Here is a 13,968-nt window from a genome sequence, read left to right on the forward strand (position 1 = left end):
GACTACTTAAGAGTACTCATGGAAGAAATCTAATACAGACAAATGAAGTTAGAGGAAGGTGGAAAACTATACTGAAGCCCTTTAGAGACAGAACTGTAGAATGACAGAAATATTTGTAGAGAAAGAATAAATTCAAGAACCAATTCCATTAAAAGGTAAAATACAAGTCAATATAGCAGCTATCAAATAGGAGAACATCAGCTGCAAATGAAATGCTCATGAATTGTTTAAGAAGAGACAGTTAAAATTGTAACAGTTATAAGTTGACAAATATGGAACAAAGCTGTGGTCTACAACAGAGGCTTTCAAACTTTTTCAGGCCATGGAATCTGCTTGCTTAAAAAAAAAAATTCCCAGAACTCCCAGTCAAGAGGGATGGGGCTTCTGAATGACAACTAACAAGCCCAGACCTTGGCAACTTTAAGATGTGTGGACTTCAACTCCCAGAATTCCTCAGCTAACACTGCCCTATGAAAATACTATGTCAGTGTGTTCAAGGTTCCCTCCCTCCCTTTGGGACTAAGGAAAAAAAAAAACCCAACTCTCAAATGTCTCAGTGCTGCTTTTCAGCAATTTTTCTAAGTGACTAAAGGGAAAATAAACCCTCTCTGCAAATCCTTTGCAGAGAGGGTTCTTTTTCTCCACCCACTTACTACAATGGAACCCAGTTTGAAAAACCTCAGTCTACAATGGAAATGATCTATATATTGACCTTTACTAGACAAAAGGTAATACAGTAGAATCTGTATCTTAAAGAATGATTTCTCACCAAGCAAAGCCATACATGAAGACAGAAGTGTCAAATGTAGGTTTCATGTGGTTGAGGTAAATAGACAAAGAGGAGACAATAGATAAGATAGACAGATTGTATTTAAAAAGTCCCTGGAATGTTCTTGAAAGAGCTATGGATTGTCACTAGTAATACATTGAAATTGTCTGTACAGTAACCAGGCCCAACTCAAAGACCTGAGTAACTAACATAATCTCCTTTTTTGGTCACTTTTGTTTGATAAAAATAATAGTATGACTTAGTTACAGATTTTGTTTTTGTTTTGTTTTTTCACATGAATTTTGATTGCTTTGAAACAAGTACTTTTTTAAATATCAAAATTTTAAAGTTTTCTTGTTGAATATTTTTCTTGCAGATCATGATGGTATATTGCCAATAATAAAAGGTTAAATACAAATCTCATGACTAAAAGCATGCTCCTGTCTTATGTGCTATTTTTGTAAGTATCTAATTATCCACTTAAAAGTGGTATATCAGATCCAAACTTGCCTCTAAATTCTTTTCACTTTGGCAGGTTCTTGGTGGCCTTCATTACATCAACATATCAAATGCAAACCTAAAGCCTGTAAATGCTATGTATTTGAGTATATATAAAACTATTTATTAGCTAGATGTTGTAGCACTGATGCTTAAGCAACTATGGAGCAATCTGAAACCTACATGATGTTCTAAATTAATAAGTCATTCTTAACATCAATCTAGTAACTTATATATGTGTCTCCTGAATAACTTGTTATGTTCAAAAGACTAACAGGTATATAGCTGGCAAAGGCAGCTCTCTTGAAAATGGAATTATAGCCAAGTCTCATCCTTTGGAATGGGCATAGGTGTATATGAATAGAAAGACCAAGACTGGTATTCACCTTAGTATTCTGGAGAGACAAAATTGCATCTTGGCGGCTCTAGGATGGGAAATAAGGTCATTAATTTCAGAAACTGATGCCTCTGGCCGGTTCAGGAGATGTTCTAAAATAGCTTCAGTGGACATATGAAAGGACTTCTCTCATAATATAACTCCAAGAATATGTATTCCATTGTTCAGCTAAGACAAGACATCTGTCTTTATAATACATGGTCAAAAATCCCTTTCTGTTACATGCCAAAAATGAACTTCTTAGTGGATTTGACCATGTGGATCAGTTGGGATCAAATCTTTCTCTGATCTTCTTTTTTATTTGAGTTAAAAGTTTACTTTTTTTCCCCTGACAAATGGTTTGTCAGTTTCTAATAGCAGAATTAGAAATTAACTTATATAACTGATTAAGTTAACCATGTCTTGTTTTAGCTCTTAAGGGAAGAACTATTTTCACAGGTTCTTTGGTTAAAATACCACTTGGTTCTTGAACTACTAATTTGTAATAATCTTTCATAGTATAACATTCTTTGTTGCCTATTATTTTCTGAACATAGAAGTACATTTTAAGTGTGGTAGAATCAACTGTCCTAAGAAAGGATGGTAACACGCAAACTAAATGATAATTTTTTATTGCAATAACTTTGAGAAGCAAATCCAGTATTATGGAGTTTAAAACTGAGAGTCATACATTGTACTGTGCCTCTCTTCCACACAATTACATAGCCTTTGGTGAAAGGGTTAAATATCATTCATTTTTTAAATTTCTGCAGACCTATCTTCTTGAAAGACACAATATTAATGTAAAATATAGTAGTTCTGCTTCAGATTGATTGCATTCTATTCTTTCTTCTGTCTGGGCTCTGTAATTTTTGAAAATTTATTTAAGAACAACAATTAAACAAGCCACCACTCTAGGCCAAACTAATCAATTGTTTTGACAAAGAATGTTGAAACCTATTGGAATCACATATAGCACAAGTTTTCTATGAACTACTTACAGACATGGTAGAAACAGTAACTATGGAAACTTGAGAGTTATTTCCAGAGTGGCATATCAGGGTACAGCCTTCTTATTTTATGTGAGTCCAACAAAACCAGAAAGAAGTAAGTGTTATGCAAGTTGTCAAATACAAGGATTATAAAGATCAAAGTAGGCTTAGAGGAAACAAGTAAACAACAACAAAATGTGGAATTCCCACCTTCCCTGTCAAAAAAGTTTATCCGATTTCTTGCCAACTTGCTGACATGAACCAGCATATATACTACAGCATCCATCATACTTACAAACCCAGAATCTTAGGCTTTATTAAAGCTTTATTTTTGTTATTGTTTTTTCTTTTGGAAACAGGCAAAATTTCTTTAAAACAACTAATTGTTATTGTTGGCTTGCTGTGATTAACACTTTTGAAGTTTATCCATGAACAAGGGTCAAGAGTGAACAATGTGATTTTTCTGGGTGGCAATTTCCACATGTGGGCAATTTCTCAACTTGCGTGCAAATTGTCTATGTTCCATAGAAAAATCATTTCTTACAGAGATGTTTTGGTGAAGTTATATTTATTTGATGGTTTCAATCTAAAAATATTTGAGACTCCATGCACATACATACCAGTTCCTCTTCTACATACTCTTGCTACACAGAATACTTTTTTAAAAAATCTATTGCAGTGCAACCTGGGCTCTAGTGATATAAAAGATGGGGAGGGGGAGAGTAACCATAAAATCACAAGGCTAGCCCTATTCTTTATGTGAGTAGTTCTTAGTATCCCAGTCAATATATCATATGCAACATAGCAAAGCAGATCATCTTCATTTGTAAAGTGTCATGAACCAATCGTTCTATAGGTAAATCTTATATTAAGAAGGGCAGTCTTCTATTTGGTGTCATGTTTTGAAGATTGCAGTCTACATTGTTTTAAAATAACAAATCATAAACAGAGAGGGGTCTTGAAATTATTGTTAATAATTATTGACAGTAAACTAAGCAGGTACATAGCATCTCTACATATCTAGTTAAGTAATAATAAGAGGAATGTCTATATTTCTTTTTATAATTCTATATAAAAACTAATTCTATTTTAGGTAAACTGGTGGTGTTCTCTTGTGTTCTATTGCAACTAAGAAAATGCAGTGATAATGACAACAATCAATGAATATTAGAGGATAAAAACTTATTATCAATTAAAAGAGGTACTAGGTCAGGAACTGACAGAAGAAGCAACTCTCCATCATGGATGTAATTAAACAAAGGTGTATCCCCAGTGTATGAAAGTGACTATCAGAAGCAATAGATTTAGAAGTGTTTCTGCACTGCTAAAATTTAAAAACAAGTCTTCATTTAAAAAAGGTAGCCTTTGACCTTCAGGGAAGAAAAAAGACACTGTAGAATATATGAGAGGACACTAGATTTTTGAAGTGAAAAATTGATGCAACTGCACCTTGCAGGAAGACAAAAGCAGGTCATGGTCATTGGTGACATACAAATACAATGGATTGAAAAAAGTGTGCCAAACTAGATCCAGTCATTCATACAGTATGTTGCTTATCAAGAGGCATAATCAGGCATGGGACAGAACAACTCACAATACTTCATATTCATTGAGAAAAAATCCTGCTATTTCATGTAGGGACAAATGATATTGTGAACATACAGGATTTATAACCATGGTCTTTGAAGATCTAGGAAGGAAGGAATTCAAAACCTAGGGGCTCATGTAGTCTTCTCATCTATTCTTTCAGTCCATAAAAACAATTGGAAAAGAAAAAAAATAACACTGCAGATAAATGAGTGGCTAGGCAAATTGTGTTACTGGAAAAGATTTGATTTCTGAGACCATGATCTGGATCATCTGGATGATGGATAGCTGGCACAGGATGGGCAGAATCTCCCAAGCAGCAGTAAACATTTGTAGAGCTGAAGCATGGTTAGCTTGACAAGAAGGCTTTAAACTGCATGTTGGGGGAGTTGGAGATGAAATCCCCAAAGAATTTTTTTTACAAAGATTTGTGCACTGTAGTGGGAGTGACAGATGCTCTCTGTGTGTGTGTATATGTGTGTGTGTGTGTGTATGCATGTACACACTGTGAATGAAAGAAGAGAGAAAAAGACAATGTTCTCTCTCCCACTTCAAGACACAGCCCCACTGCCACACTGGTTAGCTTCTATTCAGGCTAATCCAGGTCTCTGACCCAAGGATTGGCTAGGAGACATGGCAGGTACAATGGGGAAGTTCATGTTGAAGGAAGTAGACCTTCTGATTGCTCAAAGCAGAATAGTTTGGGAATATAGTGTCCAAAGACCAGAGGGGTGGAAACATGCTGACATCAGTACAAAGTGACCAATGAGAGCCAGGCTGATGCCACACTCTTGGGATCACCTGACAGGACTACCAAGAAAATGGTTGGTGAAGCACATCAGATTGTACTCCTGGTAAAACCTATGTGGCTTGTTGGATGAATGGAGGGAAAAGCACCATTTTAATAATGCAGTAACCAAGATTGACTTAACTGCCTCAGGTGTAGATTGGGGACATGGCAGGAAAAAAGTGATTGCCAGGACTTATTTATGCAGAAGTTAGGTGCACGCTGAGAAAGGCCCTTAACCAAAGAAGTGGTTAGAAGTGGAAACTAATTTAGGGAATTAGTACTATTTAGGGAAACTAAAACTGAGCATCAGTATACCTTTGAGTTAAAAAGAAGAGATTGGAACAACTGCAGGACAAGGTTGAAATCTATTCTTCTTGGCCTTTTCCTCCACATCCTAGATGGGGGATGCCAAATGGATTGGTTATTTTATGATATTCTATGTGATTAAACCTAATTACTAGAATTGGGAATTGTTAGCTATTTGGAGTGTTGGGACTGAAGCAGCATAAATCCCAAATAAATAGATAATGATATAGATTACCGTGATGATGGACTCTTCAATTTACCTGACATTCATAAATCAGTTTGCTAAGTTAGTCCCCCAATTAGTCTGTGCAGACTGTATATCAATTGTATTAATTTTCATGAACCTTAAAGTTGCACCAATTAAAGCATATTTCTTTGTCTTGATCCTGCCCACTTCTTTGTCCTGGTCCTGTTCAACCATGAATCTAGCATGCCACTCAAAGGCTAAGTGTGACTCTAGGTTCTCCCACAATTGTGTACTACTGACCTCTAAGGTCATAAACTGGAGGCAGATAAAATGTCTAAAAAGTTAAGCGAATGCATACTCTGGTGTAGACCCACTGATTTTAATAAGAGCACATGAACGTACACTAATGATGGCTTTTTCTTAAGAAGTAACGCTTGGAGCCTTACATTGTACAAAGTAGGGCATATATACAATTTGAGGATTGATTGATGTTATTACACAGGCTTGTCTTTGGTATATTTATTATAATATTAAAGGAGCTTTTTCATGAACCTGTGAACATTTGAATTTTAATGTTTAGAGCTTTTATAATACTTACTTATTTCTGTAATTTAGGTGCAGTTCAGTTCCAAAATAGACTCTGAGCAGCTTGCAGTGATTCAAAAGTAAAATAAAGAGATTTAAAAGATGAGAATGAGGAGGAGGAGAACTGCCAAATCCCAAAGTCCAGATCAACAATTGGCAACTACAAGGTTGTTAATAAATTAATTCTGAGACTTTTAATATGTGTTCAGAAGAAAAAAACAATAAGCCACATACTTATTGTTGGTGTGTGCAGGCAAATAAATCTGCCTCACAAAAGTCTTGTTGTTCTGAGCTTTTTTAGGAGGCTGATGACATTATCTCATCTCCTAGTAACATTTCTATTTATTTATTCCCTTCACCAGTCATTTGAGAAGAGAAGATTGTGTTCTTATGACCAGTGATAGGTTCCAGCTTGCTTTTTTTTCATGATTAAGAAAACCACGGAGCATTTCTGTTTTGTTTTGCTTTGTCCTGGGATGGACATTAATGTTGGAGTATGGCTATGAAGTTACAACCTACATTACAGAGTGTTTCATCCATCAAATCATCACTTTGGGTTTCTGAACAAGAGTCTCAAACAAAATAGCTTGTGTCAGGCTGAACTAGTGCCAGTAAATGTTAGTGTGTTTGAAGCTGGCGGTAAGTGTATTTATTTGTCTGAAAGGCTCAGATGGCCTACTGCTGAGACACAGATCAAGGAGGGGGAGGTGGCCTCATAAATTATTGCGTGAAGGCTGACCACCATCATTTAGGAGATAGAATTGTGCCATCTGCTCTTTAAGTTCTTTGATATATTTTCCTTTTCATTGTGGAATGGAAATGTCAAATCTGAAATCAACCCATTTAAATCCTTGACCTTAAGACATGTGTATCACAATAGAGGAGTAAAAACACTCCCCAAAGAAATTGGTAGCTCTGGTGCATATTACATTAGATGCAGAAAGAACTCCTAATAAACAATGCACAATTGCTGTCATGCCCTGTTAAAACATGCAGTTCTCTTCAGACTCTGTGGCTGAAAAGGTACTGGGAGTAGGTCACCAGATCAGGCTGCAAAGAGTCAGACAACTCCTAAAATCAGCCAACAGAGTTTTCTGTATCTTTTTGCAATGCCAATCTTGTAGCTCTTATATTAGGGTGTTAAAATTTCACCTAGACTGCTTAGCTTAGACTCATTATCAATCTTACTAAAAACACACGCATACACACGTTCTACCAACTCACACTGGACCAGTATGGTAGATTACAGTTCATATCTTTCAATGAAGCAGCCTTATTATTATATTACTGAAACCCTCAGTCTCACACACATGCACAAACACACTCTCTCACACCCACCCACATATATGTTTGAAGTTTGAAAGGTGTCTGCCTTGGAAGCAGTAATGGAGCGGCTAATGTATTGTGAGGGGGAGTTGATGCCTGGTTTGAAGCAATATTGGGAATTTGATGCCCAAATGTGTAGGCGACACTTGGTTTGGACTCCCGCTCCAGGGATTAACATATTGTGATGCTTGAATGCCAACAGAAAATCTCCCTTCCCCCTCCCTCTCAGCCCCCACCCTGCTGCATCCAGAGTCCTCCTGCTGAAGCTGTTCAGTGTAGGGTTGCTTTTTCCTGTGAGAGGATTAGAGGAAAAGAGAATTGCTTTGTGAAAAAACAGAGAGAGGGAGGGAATGCTGAGAAGAAACCAGAAGGCCTGGAAATACTTCTTGTAGACAATTGAGACGAACTGCATGTTGTACAGCAGCTGACTGCTGTTGTACATACTGTAAGTGAAGCTGGTAAGGTTATTTCCTCTTCCCCTCCCCCCATTCTACAGTTTTGTGATGCTATTATAATTGCCTTTATGGAGGACATTTCTTAGGAAGAAAGGATCTGCTAATGATGCTAAGTTATAAGGCAAGGTCTTCTGTTGCTCCCCATGTAGGTGCTTAAAAGACAAAGAGGGGCTGTTTTTACAAGAATAGGGACTTGAGAGCGTAAGAAACATTATTTGCTGCTTTTGCTTAGAATTTCTTTTCATAAAGTTGAGCAATGAAAGGAGTAGGGGTCATCTATAAAGTACCAGGCTCTCTGGATATATTCTCAAAACTATTTTATGGTGAGGGAGAGCCCTTTCAGATAAATGCTCTGCAACATTCTTTCTTGATGTTATTGGACTTGTCACTTTCCTGGCAGAATTCCAAATTTCCTGGGGTGTGCGTGAGAAACATATATTATAATCCACAAAGGCAATAGGGGCTATTTGCCTTAGCAATAAAAACTAAGCAGGCAACTTATTCAGAAAATACCTTCTAAAGTCTTTTCCAGAAGGGTAGAGGGAAGGAAAGTGAGATTGTATTTTCTGAAACATTTTCTGAAGAAAGAAGATAGATTAATCTAAAAACAGGGAAGAATACACTGGTGTGTGGATAAAATAGGTTGGCTCAGTACTTGCATAACTGAATGGAAGATAATAGTGGCAACCCAGCATTGAAACATACAGGTGCATTTAGAGTTCTAAATTTATGCTGCAATATGAAACTGTGGGAAATGAACTGCACAGAAATTAAGGAGACTAGAGCTAGTGTTAGAGCCTTCTATCACTTTTTCTATCTCTATTTCTTTTTTAAAATGACATTTTTAGAATACTAAGTGCATTTCAATGCATCTTTTATTTTGTTTTGGCTTAACCTTTAATTGGAAGTTGATTGGAAGAGAAAAGATGCATACATTTGATTCAAGGCAATCTCTAAAAGGATTGGAACGTTCTTCTGGTGCATTTCATGAACAACAAGGACATAATTGTAAGGAAAACTTTTTTTGTGGTCCGTCAGAATTCAAATAAAGAAAGCAAGAGATGATGGCCATTACTTAACAGCCATGATTGACAGAAAACTCTTTGGATCTAACTTTTACATCTTTTCCAGATTTTTTTCTTTTTCATCTCTCTCTCTCAAGTGTTTAAAGTTTTATCATGTTCTTCAGCATGCATATCTGAAATAACCTCTCTGTGTTTCTTGCTGTGAATGAATACATTCCTTTCTCTTTGTATGCCTCTCTAACTCCTAACTTTCTTTTCTTTTCCTCTTGGGGATACCAAAATAAATGTTTTAATGCTCTTATTCACTGTTAACTAGATCTTTTGTGATTTAAAGTCATTCCTACGAACTTCTAGGGAAAAACTTGATGAGCCATGGTGTAGTCTTGCATAAACTAGTTTAGGAACTGAGCCATAACTATGGGTGGCTTTTTCCCTCAAAAACAGGGAGCTAATATTAGAAAAAGGAGTTGCCATGGAACTAGAGAAGGAGAGAGAGAATGACTGTCTCTGAATGAATGTTAGGAGTGCAAACTCCTAAATGTTTTCATTACTTCACTATACATTATCATATATAAGATAACTTTCCATTGCTTTATTTATATCTTAGCTATGTGTTTTTCTTTCATATGCATGCACACAAACATACAGATACTAGCAGAACTGGTTGCTAAGGGCTTTTTCCCCAGATTTAATCCCACAGTGTTACACATATTTACCTAGTCACAGCAGGAGTATTAAGTAAGTTGCATTCATTTAATTTCAATTTTGCAACTGATAACTTTCTCTTTCAGGTTGTTTCTTTTCTGTGAACTTTTATTTTGACCTTCATAATCATGCATTAGTTATAGAAGTTATTCAGCCTATGCAGTTTAGCTGGGTAAATGTACGTAATCATTCACAGTATTCAGAGTTACAGAATGATAGGCACCTCTAGACATGCAAATCAGATGTTATTTCCATATGCTTTTTTTTTTTATCTGCACTCAATCGTTACCAATTCTATGGTGGCTGCCTGGACGAGTCCTTGCAGTTTTCAAGGCAAGGTGTTTCGGAAATGGTTTGCCAGTGCCTCCTTCCTAGAGCAGAGCCCAGCTGGCGAGCGCAGGAGGCGGGGTTTCCGTTGCTTTGCGCCTTTTTTGGGCGAGCGCGGCTTCTGCGCTACCGGCAACTGCTCCTGACTCCTTTTGTAAGGTGCCGCCAGCATTTTTCCTCTCACTGGAGTGAGAGTACCCATTTATCTACTCACGTAAGTTTTCGATCTGCTGGGTTGACAGGAGCTGGGGAGGAAGCAGGAGCTCACTCTGCTGCACGAAAGCTGGGCTCGAACCACTGAAGTGTTGACCATTTCTGGCCAGCAACTTTCAGCGTCATTAAGCCGCTGCGCCACTTCTTAAACACACCCCAAAACTGCTATTTTGTAGTGTTAATTGTCAGCTGGTGGTATTCATTTCTTTTCACTGAGGCATGAAATTCCAAAATCTTTTGTAAGACAGGAAATGGAAGATCTTAAAATTTTAGTTTGCAACGATATATTTTAAGTGTTGCTAAATGAGTCTTTTAACTATTAAAGTGGAAGCTTTAAAGACAGTACAGGGGTAAATTTCAATCAACTTTTGAGGTGAGATAAGAGAATATAAGAAGACCAGTTAGGAAATACTATACAGAAACTCAGGCTCATTTTCTCTGTTTTAAAAAAGGATTTTCAATTTGATAAACTTTGTAGTTTTTTCATAGTTCAGTATCAAGTTTTGTTCCATGAAACCAGACTTGCTTGTGTTATATACAATATAATTAATTGTGCCTATTATACTGATTTGCATGTTTAGTACAATATTCATTCATTCATTCATATGTATGTATGTATGATGACACTAATTTTTTAAAAAAAATATTATAACAAAGTTATATTTTGGTAAGAAAAGCTGGGAACTACACAGAGCAGTTTCTTCAATCACTGCAAGTTTTGCCAAAAGCCCCTTTGATTTTATGTTTTTTAAGAATGTATTTTGGATTATATTTTTTAATATAATATTACCTATAGAAAGCTATGTGATGTTTCTATTCAAAATGATAACTGAAGGCATATTGATTTCTTCAGAGGAATGGTGGAAAATGATAAGTGGTTTGTTTCTTCGTGTAATATCTGCTGGGTAATTTACCATGGGAAAAGTCACCATGCAGTGCTTGATATAGACATAGTATAGTATCTTTTTGCATATTAGAGTTAGAATCAAAAAAGAATTTGTGATGCTTGTTCGTTCACATCTTGAACTTTCTTAGTATTCTCTCAGTGTTATTCTTTGATTCTCCCACATGAAACTAAATATCCTTAATATATCAGTTTGCGATCTGTTCTAGAGCAGATTAAAGCACAATCCTTAAATACACTAAAAATAATCTCTTGCAAGGTTTTTTCCCTAAGGAAAACAGATCATGGGAAGGGACAAGCTTCATACTGTATACAGTAGTCTAATTTTGATTGGGTCCTCTATCCCATAGCTACTCTTTAAAGATAGAAGGATAAGTATGGACTTTTTGTTTTATACCCTGAAAGGACGTGATGTGTATCTATAATAAAGATATTTTCCTGCTTTATTGCTCTTATTGTCCAACCAAAAAAGTGTTGTTTTTTCCTCATTCCAGAAGGTGAGTTATCTTCTCCCACTTGCTTATACGATATAATTTAGAGCAGTGTTTTTCAAACTTGGCAACTTTAAAATATATGGACTTCAACCCCCAGAATTTCCCAGCCAGAAGGGATGGCTTCAGGACCAATAGTTCAATTTCAGTTTTTTTGGTTGTTTAGGAGAGCTGTGTGGGAAGTAGAATGGAAAAGGCTGAGGGTTTTGGGTTTCTTTTTTGTTTCTTTTATTTCATTTTGTACTACCAATTGAAAAAGGTAGAAAACAAAACAAAGTGGTCATGCTTGGCACTTTGCTGTCTAAGACAACAGAACTGAGAAATATGGTGGAAGTAGTTTTGGCATCATACTTCCTTGAGGTAAGATGACATATACTATTGCTGTGATAAAATGGAGAAAAGGTGTAGAAAGATTTTCTTCTAAAATATGGGGGAGGAGAGAAAAAAGTATTTTAGGAACTGAGAATCCAATATATAGTATTACTGCATAGTATTACTCTACTGTAATTCTGACACAGTACCTGTTGTCTTCTAGATGTTGCTCAGTTTACACATCCATGTCACATCATTCACATCATCGGCCAGGAATTCTGGGAGTTGACGTCCACACATCCTAAAGTTGCCAAGTTTGAGAAACGCTGATTTACATGCTAATTAGGTTGATAGGGACATAAGTGCCACCACATGACCATCTGCTGTAGTAGTTCATAAAGTCTTCAAGGCTGGTTTAAGAACACAGAATCTATATTGGACTACAGTTTCCGTAGTGTCTTGTCTTTAACCATGGGAGCTAGGAGCGGAAATTCAAACAATCTGGAAAACATCAGTTCAGTCTATCCTTTATATAGTTCTAGCTGCATGGCAAGTAAAAATGTTACTTTTCTTGATAGCTATTCCAGACTAATTTCTGATAAACTGAAGAACATTTTTAGAACCATATTAGAAAAGGTATTGTATGACACACTTTTCAATGGACTCATACCACTTCCCCAAAATAAAAATTAGTTGCTACTTATGAGCAGGGATAGAAAGAGGGAATCGTTTTCATCTGCAATTTGCTGTAAAAAAGGGAAACATTTTTCACTCTATTTCCCTTCCTTATCCTTTGATTATTATGAAATAAGAGGTGTGCAGTTGAGGTGTCCTTCTAAATTTTGGCTGGACTGCCTTGGATGTACTGATTACTGCTGATCAAGAATGATCTCTAAGATTCTGGGAATTGTAGATTATACAAACATGATTTGTATAATTGTGATTTATTGGGCTGACCTTTTGTATGATCCTTGTCTGGGTATGCACAGCATATTAAAGCATAAACCAGTTTACAAACAACAAGGGCTAGGTTTACACAACATGTTGTGCCAAAACCAAACAGGCATGTTATTGCTTAAGTAGTTTGTAACCAAGAATGTCCTTGCAATGCCTACAAAATGGTATTAGTAGTATCAAAATTACAAAACCTTATCAGTAGTGTATGGGCATTTTCCAAAATCTATTTGATATTCTGAGAGCTAGTGTGGTGTAGTGGTGAAGGCATCAGGCTAGAAACCAGGAGACTAGTGAGTGCTAGTCCCTCCTTAGGCACAAAGCCGGCTTGGGGACACTGGGCCAGTCGCTTTCTCTCAGCTCTAGGAAGCAGGCAAGGGCAAACCACTTCTGAATCTTGCCAAGAAAACTGCAAGGACTTGTGCAGGCAGTCACCAGGAGTCACGACTGACTCAAAGGCTCCAAAAAAAACCCTTGATACTGTGGTGAGCTCACTAAGTAGAATGGATTGTGATTTACAAGAACTGAGTGCAAAATTAATGCGTACTGCTTTCCCTGATTTCATATACAATTCAAAAGACAATTTATCTGCCCCTGAACTAGAGATGAAGACATTCAAGACTTATCAAGTAGCTGATACTTATTAGGCTTCATGACTTCATAAACAATAATTAGCCAAGGCCTTACTTTCCAAAAAAAATAAATAAATAAAGTTTGGAAATGCAATATGGGTTTGCAACACTCCCAACAGACTAAGATAAGCTGTGCACATCAGCAGCACCTACAGCAATATTTTATGATGCCAAAATAGTGACATATGCATGATGATGTAATCATGCAAATGCCACAATTATGTACTTGCATCAGGACATGTGATATAAGTACATAAGTCACAATATTTGGGATTATATCATAATTTACCCCTTACCCTCTCTGGATGCCCATGCTGGATATATTTGGAAAATGTAGATGGATATATGAGGATATATAATATGCTGCTGGTAACTTGAGAATCTTTGTTTGATAAATTGCTTAGTATGCCTGCATAGGACTGTTTATAAGATGTTCTTATATGGATTTTGTATTTTTAAAAATAATTTAATAATAGTCTTAATTACATATTTCTCAGTTTCATTCAGTTATCTTATTCCTTTGAAAAGGTTGCA

At 36.4% G+C, this 13,968-nt stretch overlaps 1 protein-coding gene and 1 long non-coding RNA gene across 5 annotated transcripts in view; one reads left to right on the forward strand and one right to left on the reverse strand.

Moving 5' to 3' along the window:
- The window catches only part of MID1 (midline 1), a 183,450-nt gene that overhangs the window by 50,871 nt on the left and 118,611 nt on the right, over positions 1 to 13,968 (forward strand). Inside the window, exon 1 of one of the 2 annotated variants that reach the window (XM_088144937.1) lies at positions 7,742 to 7,861. The exons of the other annotated variant lie outside the window; for it this stretch is intronic. The gene's annotated coding sequence lies outside the window, so the exon portion shown is untranslated. Of the gene's footprint in view, positions 1 to 7,741; positions 7,862 to 13,968 lie in introns of those variants that run through there. 2 annotated transcript variants of the gene reach the window in all.
- LOC112540735 (uncharacterized) overlaps positions 1 to 13,968 on the reverse strand; it is an 81,939-nt gene that overhangs the window by 33,007 nt on the left and 34,964 nt on the right. The gene's annotated exons all lie outside the window — the stretch shown is intronic.

This window comes from Python bivittatus, unplaced genomic scaffold (assembly GCF_059951505.1).
Source record: "Python bivittatus isolate LINGU-HERP-01145 unplaced genomic scaffold, Pbiv_v1 ctg000350_np1212, whole genome shotgun sequence".
NCBI lineage: Eukaryota > Metazoa > Chordata > Lepidosauria > Squamata > Pythonidae > Python > Python bivittatus.